We start from the raw sequence: 21,654 nt of genomic DNA on the forward strand, positions 1-21,654 counted from the left end.
CTGACAGTCGATATCTATTCGGTTTTACATTAAATAATAAATCGTACAGATTCTGTCGAGTTCCTCAAGGCTATACTGAAAGTCCTAGCATTTATAGTCAGGCATTAAAAAGACAGCTTGATTCCTTTGACTTACAAGAGGGAGTGGTTCTCATTCAATATGTAGACGATATCTTACTTGCTGCAGACACACCAGAACAATGTGAGAAGAGTACCTTTTCCTTGCTTTCCTTCCTGGCTAAGCATAATCATAAAGTCTCGAAGAAAAAACTACAATATTGTAGACCAAAGGTGACCTACCTCGGTCATCTTTTGTCTAAGGAGGGCCGTGCATTGACACCAGATCGAATTCAAGCAATCCTAGATACTCCAGTCCCTCGCACTCAGAAGGATGTTCGCGCCTTTATAGGTTTGACGTCTTTTTGTAGGCAATGGATATTGGGTTTTTCACATATCGTTAAACCATTGTTAGCATTGTTGTCTAAAGATACACCGATTCCCATTGAATGGACGGATGAATGTCAGAATGCTTTTGAACAATTGAGACAAGCTCTTTGTTCTGCACCAGTGTTAGGTACACCTGATTACACGAAGATTTTTACATTATATGTACACGAGAAAGATGGGTGCGCATTGTCAATGTTAGTGCAGACACACGGAGACAAACAGAGACCTTGTGCATACTTCTCGGCGGTACTCGACCCTGTGGCTCGAGGATTGCCTGGATGTTTTCGAGCAGTTGCAGCAACAGCAGTAGCGATACGACAAAGTGAGGGAATAGTTTTGTCACACAAATTGTTGGTGCTAGTTCCCCATGCAGTAGATGCGTTACTGAATCAAACGAAAACACAGCATCTAACTAGTGCCCGTCTGACAGGATATGAGCTAACGTTGTTGGCGCCGCACATCACACTAAAACGATGTGCAACACTAAATCCTGCTACTTTATTGCCGGATCCTGTTGCTGAGACCCAGAAGGAAGAACAACATGATTGTGTTTTTCTGACTGAGGAACAGACAAAGGGTCGTATCGATTTACAGGATGCGCCATTTCCAGATGTAGATGGGGAACTGTGGGTTGATGGGTCATGTGTGAGGTTACCAGATGGTACGACTTCCGCAGCCTATGCGATCACGACACTTAAGACTGTGGTAGAAGCAGCACGGATACCCCAAAAATCAGCTCAAGCGGCTGAGTTGATAGCCTTAACGAAGGCATGTGAGTTAAGTGCTGGACTGTGTGTGAACATTTACACGGATAGTCGTTACGCTTTTGGAGTAGTGCATGATTTTGGCCTACTTTGGAAGGAACGAGGATTCCTGACTTCACACGGAGTACACATCATGCATGGAGAATTGGTACGCGATCTCCTGAATGCACTGTTATGCCCAAAGAAAGTTGCAATAGTCAAGTGCAGTGCACATAAAAAGGTGACGGACAAAATAGGACAGGGCAATGCTTTTGCAGACCGCATTGCGAGAGAGACCGCTATGCTGCAAAATAATTTCCCCATGTATGTGGTGAAGTCACAAGCTGAGCGGTGGCATGATGCTAGAGAAGAAATACTCGATATACAGAAGTCAGCATCAGAGGCAGAACTTGTGAAATGGGCCACCGAGGGAGTATTGGATGATGAGGGTTGCTGGCGTAGTAAAGATATGGAGAGATGGAAACTACCCATGGCCTATTTACAAACAATGGTGCAAATGACACATGGACTGGCACACATTGGAGCTCTCGCAATTACTAAATTGCTTACACGAGTTTGGGACAATGCTGACATTGCTAGCACGGCTAAGAGAGTAGTGCAGACCTGTCTGATATGTTTGCAGCACAATCCTGGACAAGGGACTCATACTCCTAAAGGTGGGTTTGTTCCACCTACTGCACCATTCGAAGTATTGCAAATGGATTACATCCAGCTGGAACGCTGTAATAATCTCAAGTATGTCCTAGTGGTGGTGTGTGCCTTCAGCAAATGGATTGAGGCTTACCCTACGAAAGACAATACAGCATTGACAACAGCTAAGGTGCTACTCAAGGAGTACTTCCCGCGCTATGGTGTTTGTAAACTTATGTGGAGTGATAATGGCCCTCATTTCATTGGAAAAGTAGTGGAATATGTCCTGAAAGGATTGGGAATCAAACAAAGATTCCATGCTGTCTTTCATCCGCAATCGGCAGGTTTAGTAGAGAGATACAATGCAACTCTGAAGCTGAAGCTAGCAAAGATAGTGGCATCGACATCTCTGAAATGGCCGGACGCTTTGCCTCTGGCATTGCTGTCCATTAGATCAGTGCCCCATTCTGGTCTGGCCTCACACCCTATGAAGTGGTGTTTGGAAGGCCTATGAATATCTGGGGAGTTCCGAAACCTCGTTTGATACATGATATGCCTTGTATAATGATGAACGATTATCTGGCACGATTAACAAATGATTTGCTTTCTATTCATCAACAGGTTCGAGAGGCGCTCCCTGATAACTCCACTGGTGAGGCTCACGATCTCCGCCCTGGGGACCACGTGATGGTCAAAGTCTTTGAGCGATCCAGCAGTTTGGAACCGAGATGGCATGGCCCTGAGCAAGTGCTGCTGGCTACGCGAACTGCTGTGAGAGTCACCAACAAGAAGCGGTGGATACATTCTACGCACTGCCGACGTGTCTCTCCGGATCTGGTGAGCCCTGTGGTGCTATCCGACTACAGAAAGATTTTGGATACAGAAAAGAGCCCAGCTGTCACGCCTGATGAATTGGAGGGAGCCTTCCCGGACCACGTTGTTTCTGATAAAGTGAAGTATAATCTACGCCCCAGGAAATAAGATTTCTTTTGTGCTCTTTTTGAAACTGGTTGGTGACCGCTCTGAGGTTTGTGAAACGGAAGCCGGGAATATCAAGGGGGGGGGATCAGTTCTGCCCAGTGTAGCGACACCCGTCTTGAATCCCGGAGAACAAATCAACGGCAGCCTCGGTTCAGAACCATCGTTTTTATTTTTCCCGCTTAGTGTTGTTTTTAAAGAGTATTGTTTTATGAACTATGGCATCTCCTTCGACACGAAAGAGGAGAATTCTTGGTGTTGTTTTGTTTGTCTTGACCATAGTGGTGATCGCAGTATTAGCTTGGACTATAGAACTGTTGTTTCCTGTACGAGAACATTTACTGCCCACCACTCCAAGTCCGTCTGAACATTTTCATTTCACTCTGCCTTTTCACGAAGAAAGGCATAGGCAGACTTATTTGAATAACAGTTTTATTAAAATTTTGCATCATACTCATAACATGACCAATACGTCCAATTGTTGGGTATGTGGAATGTTGCCCGGACACCAGAAGAAGGGAGGAACACCACTCATTCCTCTCCCGTTTTCTCATAATGGTTCTTGTCATGCTTGGTACACTCTTCTTTTTACTCTGCGATGGCCGACGAAAGGTGGATTACTTTTTCGGTTGAATAAAATATGCTATAACGATAAAGATGGCTATCCACACGCTGAAGGAACTAAATTCGAATGGGAAGAATATCGTCCGGACAATGTTTCTACACCTCGTGTATATACGAATCAAAGACTTATAAATGTGACGAACTCGCATATAATAACCGTTATCGATACAAAAGCAGATTTGTGTATTAGAAATAAAGGTACAATCCCTGTAGGCCGCAGTGAATGTAATATTACACTTACCTTTGATACACCGACTGGAATTGCATTTGTAGCTTCACATAACACATATTTCGTTTGTGGAAATAAGGGATACCATCGTCTACCATTGGGATGGTTGGGAACGTGTTATATAGCATTTGTATTACCACCTGTGTTTATTGCTCCTCCCATGTATCATAATGATTATGTTTTGTACCATGATTTCATATTGAATAGAGTGAAACGAGCACTAGATCTTGATGAAATAGACCAGACTGATACCACTTTACAACAATATGTAGATTTTAATTTGGGGTTATTTTCATTTGTAGGAGCTGCACTGAATAGCAGGAAGATAAGACGGCTTACACGTGTAGTGGAAGCCGTCGCTAACGAAACTGCCTCTGCTTTAGGGAATATTACTGAGGAATTACAAATTACCAGAATTGTAGCGCTCCAGAATCGAATGGTTCTAGATGTGATACTAGCTTATAGGGGTGGAGCATGCCGCGTCATCGGAAGTAGTTGTTGCGTGTACGTACCAGATAACTCACCTTCTGTATATGATTCAATTACAAAATTACATAAGATAGCTGCTGAGATCCACCCAGAAAATGGAACATGGACCTTTTCTGGTTGGTTCTGGACCCTGCTTAGTACTTGGGGTTGGAAATTATTAACGATTCTCTGTGTTTTTATTGGAATACTATTTTTTCTTTGTCTATGTATTCAATGTGGCCCTACATTATGTTCTGTATGTATCACAGCCTGTATTCCGTCCAAACGAGCTATTGTTAAGCAAGAGAAACTGATCAATGATGAAGTATTGAAAATAATGGCTATTAACATTGAGGATGAACATTCTGACTATGTCCACTATGAGGTAGCTTTTGCTAAACGCTAAAAGGGCCGTCTGTCGTGTTTTGGCAGCTCCTGAGTTAGCGTTTAGCACAGCTACACTGTCTTTTCTGTTAACTTGACCAAAACGAACGGGGGCCATTTTGAATCCCTCTGACTTCCGTTTCCTATGAACACGCTGCCTCGTGGTCAGTGTGCCCTTTCGTCCTTTCTCGATACCCATGGTCACTAGTCTGCTCGGCAACAGGCTATTTTTAGTACTGGTCAAGCGCACATGCGCATTACGCACCAATTGGTCACTCTTTAGGAATGTTCACACTAACTGACCAGCGCTGTTGAAGCTCCTCCCACACGTTGGCTGTGTTCCAAAAATGACCTTATATGTACCTAAAATGTGTAACTTGTAACCGCCTATCTTTTTATTACTATTAAACTGTATAAAAGAGGTCGCGCACCAATGTTCGGTGTGCTACTTCTTACATTGCCGAAGAGTGCTGTAGGAATGTATCACCACCCCATGGGGTCTTAATAAACTTGTCTTTTACCTTTTCCAGTGTCCGTGCCAACTTCTATACTAAGGTGTTCGAGAGTTTAGCAGAGTATGTAGGCCTGATTTGAACCCAACACCACAAATGGGTGACAGGTATGTAGGGGGCATTTTTTTACCGATTCGGTAAAATTACCGAATCGGTAAAATAAAAATTCGGTAAATTTACCGAATCTGAGGCACCCAGATGTAGGTGGGACTCTTCTGAGTCCCAGAGGCCTTACCGAATCGGTATTTTACCATCAAATCCAATTTGATGGTAAAATACAGATTCCGGTGTGCATGCACATGTGTGCATGCACACCTATGCCATGTGACAGGCAGACCTGCCCTTAGGGCATGTATGCCTGCCACATGGCACCCGAGCCTGTTTTGGGGGGGCCAGAGGGTGTCAAAGTGAAACCCCCTGCACCCTTGTGAAAATCGGTATTTACCGATTCGGTAAATACCGAATCGGTAATGCCCATTCATTCCTATGGGCTTCAAAGCCCATAGGAATGAATGGGCATTACCGATTCGGTATTTACCGAATCGGTAAATACCGATTTTTTCCGATTCGTTATTCCAGCACATCTGGAATATCTACATATCCACCCCTCAGATTTACCGATTCTTAATTACCGAATCGGTAAAATTCGGTAATTTTCGGTAATTAAGAATCGGTAAATCTATTTTACCTACATCTGGCCCCTAATTTTTTTGGGAATGAAACTATTAATTCATGAGATTTAACCCAAAATAACTTCATGTTCATTTACACAATGTATCAAAATATTATGATCAATTATTTAAAATAACCCTTGATTCTTTCTGAAAATGTCTCACTTTAGATTACAAACATCTAATATTATGGCTAGCATGTTTAGCTTGCATTGCAGAGAAAGCTTGAAAACATAAAAGCAGGCACAATATGTTGTCATTGTTCCAACAAGTGTGTTTTGTGAAATAAGAAATTACAGTAGGAACTACTTCCATGGTGTCGAACCATCTGTAATATATTGTGTTCTATATTCGCAACATTAGTGCTTGCAACATACCGATCATTCTGTTGCTAGTCAGTCTTCTTCCCTTGTGATTTGTACACTGGGCGATGGCTGCCTTTATAGTGGGATTCGAGTATTCTGCAAGCCGTGTGTCAGTTAGGCTTTTGTTCACTCAGGAAGTGAAAAACATTAATCTCATGTTTTTTCAGCGAGTGAACATTTAGTAAAGCTGCCGAATGCTGCCCATTTATTGTCCTTTTTGTTTGTATGGTAGCTGTTGCCTTTATCTCTAATGAGGTTTTCGGTGACCAGTGACAGTGTGTTCAGGAAAAAACATATTTCAATATAAGAGGGTAACAGTCAGGAATGCATTTAGACCTAAAGGCCAAACTGAGAAGCACATCGCTGATATAGAATGTGCGTGGCCTACTTCTGTAGAGCAGAAAGCAGGGTGGCTTGCCGCTTCAGGGATGCTGACTGGTGCAGACAGACTTGCCCTAGGCACCCCTGCTGTGTGTGCATGCACAGCGTCTCTGCTTAAATACATGTGGCCAAAAAAGTGTTAGAGTACCCACTGCCAAAATGTCATCTTTTGCTGTCCCAAAGACGGAAAAGTGGCCAAATTCAACACCAAATAAAACTACAATTTTTAGCAGCTTCAACCTCCCTTTGATATACACACAAGTTTAAAGTGCTCCACCTCCCTTCAATGTACAAATAAGCAAATATAAAAGATTGGCTACAATCACATAAAAACAATCGTAAAAATTGCAGATAGCCTTACTGCGTCCGTGCAGCATCTCCACTTAAATACATGTGGCCCAAGAAGTGCTAGAGCACACACTGAAAAAAGTGGCGCCACTGGCTTATGGCAAACATTCCTTAATTCAAGACCAAATAAAAGTAGAATTTTTTGCTGCTCCCACCTCCCTTTGAAATACACTGATATTTTGGCTGGTCCACCTTCCTTCAATGTGCAAATAAGCAAATTTAAAAGATTGGCTAGAATCACATAAAAACAATCATAAAAATTGTAGATAGTCTTCCAATGTGGTGCATTGCAACTCTGCCAACTGTGAAGCTATGGTTTTCGAAGCTGCGGATGGGTGTATCAAAGTTTGAGAAAAGATTCCTGATAAACAAGTATTTAAACCATCTTATAGACCACCCATTCAAGTTAATGGGGTAGAAGGTTCAAGAACTGTAATCCTGCTTCCACTGCCTGATTCTAGGAACCACAAGAAGGTGCCTTCAGAGTACAACCTCTCAGTCTCTCCCTACTCTGGGGTAACTACCCCAGGAAGACTACAGTGATCCTGGTACCCTGAGTCCACAGTATGAGTCAACACCGATGGTGCTTTTTTGAGAAACATCGCTTTATAAAAATGAATCTGCATTCTACACAGAGGACTTCTCATAATAATCCACAGTCAAGCTGCACCATCCTTTCTTCTTGTACATCATTGGTTTTGTAACCGGTACCTGTCCTGTAACCTCCATAGTCCTATGTTTGGATCACTAAAAGAGTATTTCTTTTTCATCATGTAGCAGACAATGGTGGCTGTTGTTCTACTGCTATTGAATGGACATTACGTCACTGAAAGAATTGTTTCACAAACTGTGGTTTGGGAACTTCAACTGTATCTCTCATCCTACATACAGAGCTCGTCAAGATCTCTATGCCACCAGCATTACAGCTTATCCTGTACCTGAGGGAGTAGTTTGGGAAAATGTATTCCATATTAACTGATGAGACCCACTGAGACATTCCAATTGACATATGTGTTGAACGTTTTCATGAATTATGTAATTATTCATGATTCCTTTTCAGGTCCCCGGGACTTTGATACTGTAAAACAAATTAATGATTGGTTTGTCTGTTTATGCTACCTTTGAAATTTAAAGTTCAGGTTTTCATTTTCTAAATAACATAGAAATGTACTGTTTACATAATTGTGGTTAAAAAAATCACAAAAGCAATAGATGTACAATTACACCTACAAAACCTTCAGAGAAAGCTTTCTCATGCAACGATGCTGACACATTAAGCACAGCCATGTTTTGCTAACTGCAGAAAACAGAGAAACTTCAGAGAAATTGTATTAAACACAATTTATATACACCAACTCAGTTTCTCTGCACATTTTGTTGAAATTCCTACTGGACAAGAATGCCAGCATTGAAAAGAAAGGACTACTGATAGTAATTTAACACACATCAAGTGTAAACTTAGCTATAGGGGACATCAAACGTCCACTCAAACAGCCTCATCAGGAAGCAGACCGATATGATGTTTTCCCGAGCCTGCATCCCTACAGTCACAATGATAAACACCGAACATGATGGGACCACATTTAACTCATTCAGATACCATAATTGGCCAGCCCTGAGTGAGGTATGCCCTGACCGCCAAGATGTAGGAGGACTGATGGCAGAAAGTATGAAGCACTGGGTTAGAGCGTGACTGATTTCCTAGACAAAATGAGAGAAAGATGGGGACAATAGACAGGACAGCCCTAGACCGACAAGGGTGCCAAGACTGCATTCTTCTACAACATCTTCAAGAAGGGACTGCCCACTGAGATTAGCCCTGGGCATAATTTGCAGAGTTTTGCTATGCGGAACTCCGAGAAGTTACAAAAAAACTCTGCGAAGGTCCGCGAGTGGCGGAGTGCAGTGCGAACTGCAGTTTGTGCTGGTATTCCTGCCACTCGGGAAGAAATTCTACACGAGCGGCAGCTTGCACTCGCGAACTTACCGTTCATGATTGCGAGCGGGGAAACAACTCCGCTGCACATCCCAAAGCGTAGTTTTCTGCACTACCCGAGCTCCGCAGAGTGCGGAGTGCAAAAAATTCGGCAAACTCTATGAACAGAGCGTAGTTCCTCGTCCAGGCCTCACTGAGATCCCACAGTAGGGCTAGACACTAACACTTGGTGAGAAATACAGGCCCACATATTACACTATTACAGGAAAAGACAAGAGAAGGACAGGGAAAAGCAAGAGCAGGCCTAGGCAGATGTTGCAAAATTGGCCCAAGAAAAGCTGAAAAAGACCACTGTCAAGGGGCCCTATTGGGCACAAGCGTCCAGAAGGCACAAGTAGTTAAAAGAGCTCTGCCTACTGACCCCAGGGGATATCCACCCAGTCCTAAATGTTGAGGTCAGGGAAGCTGGTTACAACCCAGCCTCAGAAAATACCACTATTGCCACAGACAGATCCACATGGCTAACATGTGCTGCCTTAAAATATACCACGTTTGGAAAGGAATAGTACCAGTCCATCCCCAAAGCCAAGCCCAGAGCAACAAAGTTGCATCGTACAATCAGCCCCATGGAAATCAGGCTACAGCCACACTGCTGCCACAGGGGCCGGATGGGTGGCTGAGTGCAGGACAACTGCTGCAACAGACTGGGATCCCTGCTTAGCATGGATCTGGGCCACAGCAAAGAAGGGTAAATGTCTGGGGTGCAATCACAAAGTAAAAACACGAAGTAAGTCCAAAATCCTCCCCCAAAGAGACTACATACTTCTCCCAGTTACATGTCTTAACTTGCACTCGCAGCCAACATTAGGGCCACTTTTCTATGTCAGCTGGGAGTTCACTCTAGAGTTTGCTACCTAGATGCTTCCAGTGGCCAGGGCTCCCACTTCTGTTGATCCCCAGGTGCAGCGTTGGTTAACCACATCCCCGTGGGGGAGACAGTCGGACGAGGAAGCAGGGCAGCCCCCAGCTGGTGCATAAAACCAGCACCCAGGTACAGTAGTCCTAGTCCAGTTTTGGGCATGCCATGTAAGTCTCACGAACCTCAGGGTTTCCACCAAATGAAGGCCCTCCTATAGTTCAAAAATGAGGCAAGTACTTCACTGACGGGTGCCACATTTCTCACATGCTTAGGGCAGTGACATCCTCCAAAATGAGAGAAGAAACAACCGGATGACTCCAGTCCATAGAGAAAAGTCTATTGAGTCCATAAGCATCACATACATTGGGCCGAGCACACGAGTCCCAACATCAAACCAGACTTTCTGCAAAAAAAACAGCAAACAGACATGATTCCCGCCACAACCCCCCTGAATACCTCTAATAAGCATGCCTTGAAAACAGCACCCCCCAAACCACAGGTAAACGCCAAACATGACTTGCACAAACCAGCCCAAAAGTAGGACAAAATCATCAGACCTTTCAGAAGGAGGGTGTACCCAACAACCCAACTCCATTTGAGAAAATCTCATTACAAGCCATGTGCAGGGACCCGAGAGACGCACACAGTCAACAGAAACATCAAGCTTAAAATTAAACATCCACTTCCCCTCGCAGTTGTACATAGACCATGCATGTCAAAAGGACATCTCACACTGGTTAAACAACACACCTTTAAACAAGGCAGCCCACAAAGAAAATTACTATCCGCACAGTAGCAAGAAGAGGGGGAACAAATGTATAAATAGCAGTGAACTAGCTTAAACTCAAAATATCCTAAAAATGCTAGCACCTCTTTCCTGCACCCTACTAGAACACATCACTCACAGTGGAGCCATAGAGTGTATCAGTAAAAAGTGAATGCAAAAACTTGCTAAAAACTGCCTAACTATGTGTTTTTCCAAGCTAACCTACCAACCACAGCTCTTATCCTACAGGTCTATGATTGAGCTGCAAGTGCACCAACATTGCCGTGGTCTGCTGCCATTCAATTAAAACTTCCAAAAGGACTTCGACTAAGCCTACTGCTCAAGAACACAGACTAAAATTGACTTTACAATCTTTTTTTTAATAAAATCTCTTTTTTGCACTGCACCAAGGGAAGACACGTTGCCTTGGAGATAGAAATCTCCCCTGAAGACCATCCCCTAGTCCAGGCGACAGACATCTCTCCTGAAGACCACCCTACAGCTTATGATTGTTTTTAAGGTATGTTTTCATGCATTCTTCTAGACGCTCTGTTTAGCCAGGATACTCTTGTGCCCCTCAGGAGCCAGAAATGTGCCTAGTCTCAAGAACTATACTTAAACATTCTTGCAATAAATGCGCAGGGACCTCTCTCACCTCACTAACAAATATGGTGAACCAAATGCCTGCATTCCTCACGCACTACACTGCGCACTCCTACACAACACCTGGTATCAACATATGACCACTGTGGGGACTCAAACCACGAACAGGTCCTGTTACATATGTTCACTTATATCCCACACTATAGGCACAGACAAGCTTTACTCATCGCAAGAGATAGCCCCCTAAAAAGCAAAATTCCTCACCCACCTTTCTGTATGCAAGATAAAGGCCAAGATTCCTGTAGAACAATAGTTGACTTCACCCAGTACGAGACCAAGCTCACAGCACTGTATCTTTTTACCAAACCTAGCAACATCCAAACTGAGGTTGACAGGATGTGCAGAAGGGGCAGTATAGGTGAGGACACTGTTTTGCCCCAGGGCATCATAGAGAAGAGACTCTTGGAGGTAGCAAGACCTCTGCACTTGTGCACAAATACATCCCCGCCCGCCGGGGGTGGCCCTTAACATATTTGGGGCTACTTTTTTTTTAATACCAAGTGGGCCCTAGACATGGAGTTCCAATGTAGGCCACTCACCTCGATCATGCTATTGGAAATGAGTCTCATGGGAGGGGGGGGGGTCAAACACCATATGGACGCCCGGTGCTAAGAAATCTTGGATGCCAAGGCTAATGGGGTACACATGTTTAGAAGGGAAGGGACAACCCCAAATTGCAGTGAAACTTACACTGTATTCCTTGTGTTTCAGAGGCAAAGGTACCCTACTACTTTGTTATAACGAGAACTATGAAGTAGTGCAGCATATACAGAACCTGCAAATGAGGCAACTCAAAACTGATGGATTTCTACTGGCAATGCGGTGAGCTTGCCTACACCGAGCTCGTCCCCGGATGGCGAGGCCTCTGCACCCTCATGACCATACACCACAGCGCTGGTCATCCCTGGTGAAGATCTGTCTGAGTTGTCTCAACATTTGCTACAGAGGAAAACAACTCTGTAGCATCAGGCTTGAAGAAGAACTGCTGATTATTTTGGCTAGGCTCAGTACAAGGACATTCCAGAAGAATTTAGATTGATTTCAAAGACTCAAGTAAATGCAGAAGGGTCCATACCCTTCTTCACCATGCAAACAGAGGCACAATCCCACTGGTTACAAATAACCTAGTGGGAGATGTTAAAAATGATAAAAAATACTGTGCTTGGCCTAAATGCTGTCAAGGAAGAACTGACAGCATCTGCTGTTATGGTGATGCAACATCTGTACGTGTTGGACTTGATGACCCTGATGGAGGGTTGAGTGTGTGTCGAAATTGGTGCTTTCTATTGAACTTTTATTCTGGTAAATGATCAATATGAGCACAAGGGACACAGGCAACATTCTGCGTTCAGTAATCATGAGCATACTTTTATCCCTGAGTTGAGAAACTGCTACTTAGATATATCAACAGGTCTTCAGGGATAGTGACTATTCTCCCTCACCAGAAGGTGTATTTTAACTTTGACTGCTCATTATTGTCCAACAGGCAACATGCTACCTTCCTCAGACCAAAGAAGAGCCATCAGGCTGAATCGATAAAGTGCTGTCAATTGAGCATGACATCCATCAGGCCGCAGATGATCTGTGATCAAATCACAAGCCAACTTTTAACATTTTCATTGTTGTTTAACAGTTTAATAATGTTTTCATTTTTTTCATTTTTAACAGATTAATTATTATGTAAGTTAATTTCTTCCTCTTGGCATTCTCTGTAACTTTGATTCTTGTTGATGCAGGAACTGTATAATTGTAAATGTATTTTGATTCTTTATTTGTAGCATCATCCACTGGTGATTTACTTGGCAGGGGTAAAGTCTTTCAAGGACTGGACCTGGTGGTCTTTCTCTGGTTCTAGTAGTACAGCCACTGCTGTGTACGGCAAATGTGTTTACATCACTAATATATATTCAAATATTTTCAGTATTACGAATAACAGTGCAGCAACTCTGAATGCACCATTTGGGTGTCACTGTATACCTGAAGAAGCAAAGTCTATATAACTAGAACTTAATTTGCATTCACCCTTATGAACAGTAAAAGAACACCTTTGTTTTTGTTCCAGATTCTTTATACTGCATAGTGGTTCTCTACTAACAAAAAAATTGCTTCTGAGGAAGAATTAGTTATTGCAAACATAGCAAGTCTACCAGTCCCACACATTCATAATGAACTCCCATTGGTTATGCAAAACCAAAGCATTTCCACTATTTATGCAAACTTGCTGCTGAAGACCAGGGGTCAAATAGTTGGTTCTGAATCGTTCTCTTAGTCAATTGCATCAATGGGCATTCACATGGGTGGAATACATCCTAAAGGCGTTGCTAGGAGCTTCGCAGCAGATGCTGGGAATGACATGCTATCACTAAACGTTATATATCCACAAGCAATAAAGTGAATGAATGGAGTGACATTCCTCTGTATTGTTTTGTATCCTGTCATTTACAGAATGCTCAACCTCTCAAGAATCCAAGCACTTCTTCCTCCAAGTAATTTTGTAGTAGTTGTGGTGTGTGCCGGTGAACATTTCACAGCTTAACTCCTTGTTGCAAGTAATGAGATGATTTTACTTTCTTTTTCCTGTTTGGGGTCTTCGATTCTCACACTAGGGCAATCAGTAGACGTTCTGAATCTGAAGTCCACCTAAAGTTAATTATCCTTTCCCGCTGATTTTTCTTGCACGTCTGGGGCTGCCACTTTGTATACAATTAAATGTTGTTGTTTTTTTGCTGTAGAACTAGTGGTTTTCATATAGGAATCCATGTAGGTGTTTGTGTAAATTGATCATTGAATCCGCTTTGAGTTAGAGCTTATGTTTGATGATCGGGTCACACGTGGGAAATAGGCCTGCTCCTCCTTACTATGGGTGCAGCATTCAGCATCCAGCTTTTACAGCAAGCTATGTCTGTGGTATTTTGTCGTAGTTAATTTTTGACTCTGTAACCTCCGTCGTGTTATTGATGTGTTTTAGAACTTCATCAAATGTGGTCCAGTAAATTACAAAATGGGAGGTGGAGGGGTTAATTTATTAAGGGAATACACTGATTTGGGATATTCTGATAGGACCGCTCATTCAAAAAAAACTACAAACCCCAAAAATATCATTTGAAAAACGACATACTACCCATAACTTTCACAAGGTCCCATTATCATGTGTCACATCTATGCCAACATCACTCTGTATACTGGTTTAACATTTCCGTTAGAAGTTTGGGTCTCCAAATCTGACACTGTTCTGTTGACTTAAAAGCCAGGAGTGGGAAATAAATCCCTTAGGGCCACTTAACATCTATGTTCACATGAACATCACTGAGGACATGGAGGCAGTAATCTCGTGCTTACTGAGCAAGGAGACCACCCTCATAGGGGCAGGGGATTTTAATGCCACTAAATGCCATCATAGTTGGACTCAGATGTTTGGCATTATAAACGGGCAGGGCGAAAATGTGGCCCGTTTCTTGCATTCTCCACATGGGGAAGCATTGAATGAAATTATGTTGACTAATGATCTATCTTTTTTATCAGATTTATGTGGTGACCCTAATATAACGCCTGTGGGAAGGGAGAAGGAAAGAGTTTTTGACCATATTCTAGTATCTGGTTGTTAGAAGGTGGTTCTGACACTATGGGCCGCACAGATTTTTCCCTTTTTGAGCACCTAATTGTTGAGCTTTTACTGTGGGGGAGCCTCATAATCTGGGACTCACCCACAGTGAACTCATAATGAAGCAGACTGCATGGGGATTTTACTGGTGTCCCCCTGACTTGACTGGGCCGCTGCGCAGCAGCTGGAGTATGGGGCACAGTGCTGGTTACATGCAGACACAGCTGTACATGCGTGTGCACACGTGTAGGGGCTGCGCAGGGGAGATTCCTAGCGTGCGCAGTCCAGGAGCAGCTACAGAGTGAATGGCGTGGCCGGCTTATGCAGAATTGGGTGGTGACATGGAATAGGCTTTATACACTGGAAAGGAACATGCCAGGGAAAGTCAGTGTGTCTTACTGTGTTTTACTTCATTATTTGCCTATGGGGATGTGGGGCCCATGGCTAAAATAACTTCCACAAAGCCTACAGATTCCAGACACGCACTAATGTACAGTGTAGCAGATGTGAAAATGAGTATTCTGCTAAGTCCAAAGTCATATTTGTACTGCTTTTGGGTCGTCCAGAAATGTCACATTTCTCTGAGTCCCTGGCTGGTGTCTGGCCATGGCAGGTTATATTAATGACCTTACCTTCCAGAGCGAAGTTCTTTCCTCCAAAGAGAAAAGATAGGTGGAGCTAAAAGCCAATCCATCAACTGCTGTCGCTGGGTGCCAGGCACCAGGTTGCCTCATGTGAAGGCAGTGAGGGGGGAAGGAGTTGGGTTTCAGAGGCCATGTGGCCAGAGACACTGGACGACGCCATGTTTGAACAACCCAGAGGCTGGACAAGGAGGAGGGAGCAGGGGCAGGGAAGTGATGTGTCGCTGTTTGATAGGACACACAGAGACTTCCTGCCAGCCCCCTACTCAACTTTTAAAAAGTACTTGCACAGGAAGAGAAGCTCTCTTTGGGGTGTGGTCTGCGGAGGCGAAAGGTGCTGGAGCCTGGTGCAATGGGCAGTTGGAAGGAGAGACCCCCTGACTGCCCCCCAGGGCACTAACAGCACCAGAAGAAGAGCCCAGGACCGGTGCGCAGAAGGTGAGGCCTCTTGCCAGGGAGAAGAGTGGCGCAGGTGGAGATCCAGACGAAAAGCTGGTGCAGGTAGCCAGTGCAGACCACTCTCTGCAGAATGCACCCTCTTGGAGACCCGGAGGGGGGAGGAGAGTGCTCCCAGTGGATGGGGGGCACCGCCAGGAGCAAGAAGACGTGAAAATGGGGCAGATCGGACCTCCAGGGACTGAGATATGACCCCCAGAAGGTGAGCAACCTTTGACTTGTGGCCCCCTGATGGCGAAGCGCGTGAGGCTCCGCCGCCAGACCAGAAAAGGTCCCCGGGGTCTGCCCTCCAATGTGGAGAGCCTGCGGGGGTCCCGGGTGGGACCGGGGCCCCGGACAAGGAAGGAGGAGCCAGGGGCCCAGGTGGGACCGGGCCCCCGACCAAAGCGCGGAGCGGCCGGGTGTGGGCTCCCCACGTCACATACCCTTACCCGGGGGTCCGGGTGGGAACGGGCCCCCCACCGAGGCCCCAGAAAGCGGCAGGAGCTTGAAGCGCCCCTTGATGCCTTGCAAGGCATGAGGAAGGGATTGTTTTTGGCGTTTTGGTGGCCCCCAGAGGAGAGGGGTCACCCTTGAGTGTGAAAAGGTGCTGGGGGGAGCTGCTGCAGCAGTGCAGTCTCGCCCCCAGCACAAAGCTAAGTCCCACCCTAAGTTTCTTGAGGATTTAAAAAGAATAACCCCTCAACTCTCAGTGAAGATTGCATTACCTCCTAGGCTGGAACTTTTGTTCTAAAGCTGGGGGTTCGTTGAGAAGTGCATCAAAGATTGAAGGGCTGAGTTGGAGATGTCTCGAGAAGGGCATCCCCTGGAGGTGAAATGGCGTGATTGCACTGAAATGCATTTATTAATGGTTATTTCTTTTAGAGGGACTGATGTTCAATGTGATGTACTGATGTAAGGTGATGTCACAAGCAAAGGGGATTTAAGTGGCTAGACACTCCTGCTAGGGTGTCTGACGGTATTTACAACTTAATCCTGTGATCATCTGTGATGCCTTTAGGGGCTGTAATTGCAATGCATTTTTAATGATATCCAAATGTGCTGAGTACTGTCATTCTAAAGTGTGCGTAAACATGTATTCTTGCTGCTGCGCTTAGGTGAAGACCCCAGACTGTTAGCCCTTAAGATGTAGAGGTGTATACTTTAGAGTCAATAGGAGATGCTTGGTCAGAGTCATGTGTCACCAAGGCAGGTGTATCCCTGTTTCATGCTTGTTGAGGTAATGGGAGGGGGACACCACTGGGATGGTGCCAGTGTGCAGGGCCCTCCCTCCAGGATAGGTTCAACTAATTGCATTGGGGCAAGATGATGTGCATACATAGGAATGGTGGTACTAGACCCCCCCCCCCCCTTGCGGGAGGGGTGGAGATGTTATGCAATGTCACAAAGTAATTCCAACAGCTTATGTATATTTGTAAATTGGTATATAGTATTGAGTGGTGTGTGTGTTTAATAAATGTACTCTAACTTTTATAAAGCAAAGTACAGACTGGACAATCAATTATTGAGTGTTATTTTTGCGCACCTGCAAATGGCGATTACTAGTCCACACCACCTCCCTTGAGTAAGCCTCAGACTGCTCTGCAACGCTACCCTCTGAGAGTCAGGCGCTGCCCTAGGGTGTTTGGTTCCCAGTGAAGGACAAATGTGTCATGTTATTTGTGCAGGCCTCACAGATGCTGCCTCGTTTTCCAACATTGGTGTCTAGCGGCGGGAAACATAGTATCCCATTCTGGTGTGCAATTATAGCATTTGATAAGTCCAGTTTAGCCACACATTACCTATGCAGTAATGAGCAAATGGAAGAGCGCAAGGCTCTGAGAAGGGTTCAAAGTTTTGGTTATGTGAACTAAAAGTATGGGAAAGGAAAGCCCAGCGCCCATATGTGTCAGGTGAAGATATTATGGTTTAAATGTAAACTGTATTAATATGACCGCGCTATGTTAATTATCATGTGCTAGCGGGACGGTGCTTTCCAGGAAATGATTACAAACAAATGTTCTAAACCATATTGTACACCTTTAAACCCTAACACTACACGCACTACACCTGCATGAGGAGGGTGTCTCCTCAAGAGATAGGGACAGCAATTGATACCTACATCACAGAGGGGGGTGTAGGGGTGGATGGACCTTTATGGGGGTCAAGAGAAAAGGGGGTCCTGGGAGGTTCCCGCACTTTTTAAGGGCTGGGAGGGTTTCCACAGAAGGGGCCCCAGATATCCTTCCCCCGCTGAAAGTTTCTTGCTATTGGCGCAGGCCTAAACCACTTGAAGGGTGGGGCAGGACGTTTCTTCACCCCGGGTAGTAACACCCCAGGGGTTCCCATGGTGGGGGACCCCAACAAACTTTTCCCACGGTGGGAGGAGGGTGTGGTAGAGTTGAGTGTCCAGCAGGCTCCCCAGGTTAACTGGTGGGGAGGTGAGCAACCCAGGGGTTGCCCCTGGTAGTGGGTGGCCCCAAAGGAGGGTAGTTCTTGAGTGATGGTGTGTAGTGGTAGCTCCTAGGTGGGCTAGGTAACTGACCCAGTGAAGATTTGAGTTAGGGGGATGTGCTCCCTAGTTTTCAGTTGAAGGGTTAGTGGTGGACGATGACCAGTCCGGTAGTTCCTGTGGGACTTGAACCCCAGGACCAGGAGCTGGTAGAGGGAACCTGAAGTGGTGGCTGGGGCGATGCCTAGCCAGTAACCAGTCAGGTAGGTCCTGTGGGACTTGGACCCAAGGACCAGGAGCATGGGGATGTTCCCCTAGCTCGAGGCAAGAGGTGGACTTCTGCAAGGTAGTACCACCCTGAACACAGGTGGGGCCTATCTTCAGTGAAGGGACCCTGTGTTTCGTGAAGGGGTGGTGCAGGCCTAGCCGGGATCTTTAGTGTCCCTGGCTGAGAGTGGTAGTACTACCCTGAAGGCAGGTGGGGACTATCTTAAGTGAAGGGACCCTGCTCTTCTGAAGGGGTGGTGCAGGCCATCCTGGGGACCATGTAGGTCCCTGGACGGTCTCCCAAGGTGCTGCCGGGAGATCGGGGCGAGCCATGAGAAGTGGGTCTGGGTCTAGCTGAATCGGGGCCCACAGGCTCTCTAAGGGTACTCAGGGAGGAGAGCGCGCCTCTCGGAGGGAAGGGTGCATAGGCCCTGTTCGCGCAGCGGAGAACAAGAAGGGGGTCTAGGTTCCCGGGCTAGTTTCCATGTGGAGCTACTGACGGGGGGAATGAGCTGTAGGGGGTCTGTCAAGGCACCCTCAGTGTTCCTCCCTAGCACTGCCAGTGTGGTAGTGAGACCGGTCTGAGGTCCTATTTTTGGAGTCAGGCTAGTGGTCAGAAGAGCTTTTCTGAGTGGGAGAAGCATGAGTGGCTGTGCTTTCTTTAGGGAAGCCAGTCATCCAGAAAGGGTGGTGGCAGCAAAATGACCTCAGCTGCAGGCTGGAGGTGAGGGTCCAGAGAGGTTGCAACTTTAGGGTGCAAGGACCAAAACGGAGAGAGGGTACTGGTTGGAACAAACTCTGGAAGGGAGACCAGCTTGTGACCCGGGGATGGGATGTCGACCTATCCCAGGAGACCGCATCAGTGCTGAGGCACTGTACCCTTGTCCAGACAAGGGTTAGGCATAGTGTGTATACCCAAGGGCAAAGGTGGGCCTAGTTAGGCTGAGTTCTTGTAGACCATGAATGACCTGGAAGTATCTAACCTAGAGCCTGGAGGGTTCTTAGGGTAGTCTGGGATCCTTGTCATGGGTGGAGATGTCATGGATGGGAGAAGCAGGTGGTCTGAGGGGATAACTGGTGAGTAAGGGGGGTCTGGTCAGAACCCCTTATAACTAGTTATCGCTGACTACGGGAAGTGTACCCATGTAGAATGGCTACTTCTTCCCTGTAGGAATCAGCTGGGCGCGGCGTGTGTTAGAAGGTCGTTCTGACACTATGGGCAGCCCGGATTTTTCCCTTTTTGAGCACCTAAATGTTGAGCTTTTACTGTGGGGGAGCCTCATAATCTGGGACTCACCCACAGTGAACTCATAATGAAGCAGACTGCATGGGGATTTTACTGGTGTCCCCCTGGCTTGACTAGGCCGCTGCGCAGCAGCTGGAGTATGGGGCACTGTGCAGGTTACATGCAGACACAGGTGTACATGCGTGTGCACATGTGTAGGGGCTGCGCAGGGCAGATTCCTAGCGTGCGCAGTCCAGGAGCAGCTACAGAGTGAATGGCGTGGCCGGCTTATGCAGAATTGGGTGGTGACATGGAATAGGCTTTATACACTGGAAAGGAACATGCCAGGGAAAGTCAGTGTGTCTTACTGTGTTTTACTTCATTATTTCCCTATGGGGATGTGGGGCCCATGGCTAACATAACTTCCACAAAGCCTACAGATTCCAGATTCGCACTAATGTACAGTGTAGCAGATGTGAAAATGAGGATTCGGCTAAGCCCAAAGTCATATTTTTACTACTTTTGGGTCGTCCAGAAATGTCACATTTCTCTGAGTCCCTGGCTGGGGTCTGGCCATGGCAGGTTAGATTAATGACCTTTCCTTCCAGAGCGAAGATCTTCCCTCCAAGGAGAAAAGATAGGTGGAGCTAAAAGCCAATCCATCAACTGCTGTCGCTGGGTGCCAGGCACCAGGTTGCCTCATGTGAAGGCAGTGAGGGGGGAAGGAGTTGCGTTTTAGAGGCCATGTGGCCAGAGACACTTGACGATGCCATGTTTGAACAACCCAGAGGCTGGACAAGGAGGAGGGAGCAGGGGAGGGAAGTGATGTGTCGCTGTTTGATAGGACACACAGAGACTTCCTGCCAGCCCCCTACTCAACTTTTAAAAAGTACTTGCACAGGAAGAGAAGCTCTCTCTGGGGTGTGGTCTGCGGAGGCGAAAGGTGCTGGAGCCTGGTGCAATGGGCAGTTGGAAGGAGAGACCCCCTGACTGCCCCCCAGGGCACTAACAGAGCCAAAAGAAGAGCCCAGGACCGATGCGCAGAAGAAGAGGCCTCTGCCCAGGGAGAAGATAGGCACAGGAGGAGAGCCAGGCGAAAAGCTGGCGCAGGTAGCCAGTGCAGACCGCTCCCTGCAGAATGCACCTCTTGGAGACCCGGAGGGGGAAGGAGAGTGCTCCCAGTGGCTGGGGGCGCCACCAGGAGCAAGAAGACGCGAAGATGGGGCAGATCGAACCTCCAGGGGCTGAGATATGGCCCCCAGAAGGTGAGCGACCTTTGACTTGTGGCCCCCTGATGGTGAAGCGCGTGAGGCTCCGCCGCCGGTCCAGAAAAGGTCCCCGGGGTCTGCCCTCCAATGTAGAGAGCCTGCGGGGGTCCCGGGTGGGACCGGGGCCCCGGACAAGGAAGGAGGAGCCAGGGGCCCAGGTGGGACTGGGCCCCCGACCAAAGCGCGGAGCGACCGGGTGTGGGCTCCCCACATCGCATACCCTTACCCGGGGGTCCTGGTGGGACCGGGCCCCCCACTGAGGCCCCAGAAAGCGGCAGGAGCTTGAAGCGCCCCATGATGCCTTGCAAGGCATGAGGAAGGGATTGTTTTTGGCGTTTTGGTGGCCCCCAGAGGAGAGGGGTCACCCTTGAGTGTGAAAAGGTGCTAGGGGGAGCTGCTGGAGCAGTGCAGTCTCGCCCCAGGCACAAAGCTAAGTCCCACCCTAAGTTTCTTGAGGATTTAAAAAGAATAAACCCTCTACTCTCAGCGAAGATAGCATTACCTCCTAGGCTGGAACTTTTGTTCTACAGCTGGGGGTTCATTGAGAAGTGCATCAAAGTTTGGAGGGCTGAGTTGGAGATGTTTCGAGAAGGGCATCCCCTGGAGGTGAAATGGCGTAATTGCACTGAAATGCATTTATTAATGGTTATTTCTTTTAGAGGGACTGATGTTCAATGTGAA

Source organism: Lissotriton helveticus, chromosome 6 (genome assembly GCF_964261635.1).
Source record: "Lissotriton helveticus chromosome 6, aLisHel1.1, whole genome shotgun sequence".
Lineage (NCBI taxonomy): Eukaryota > Metazoa > Chordata > Amphibia > Caudata > Salamandridae > Lissotriton > Lissotriton helveticus.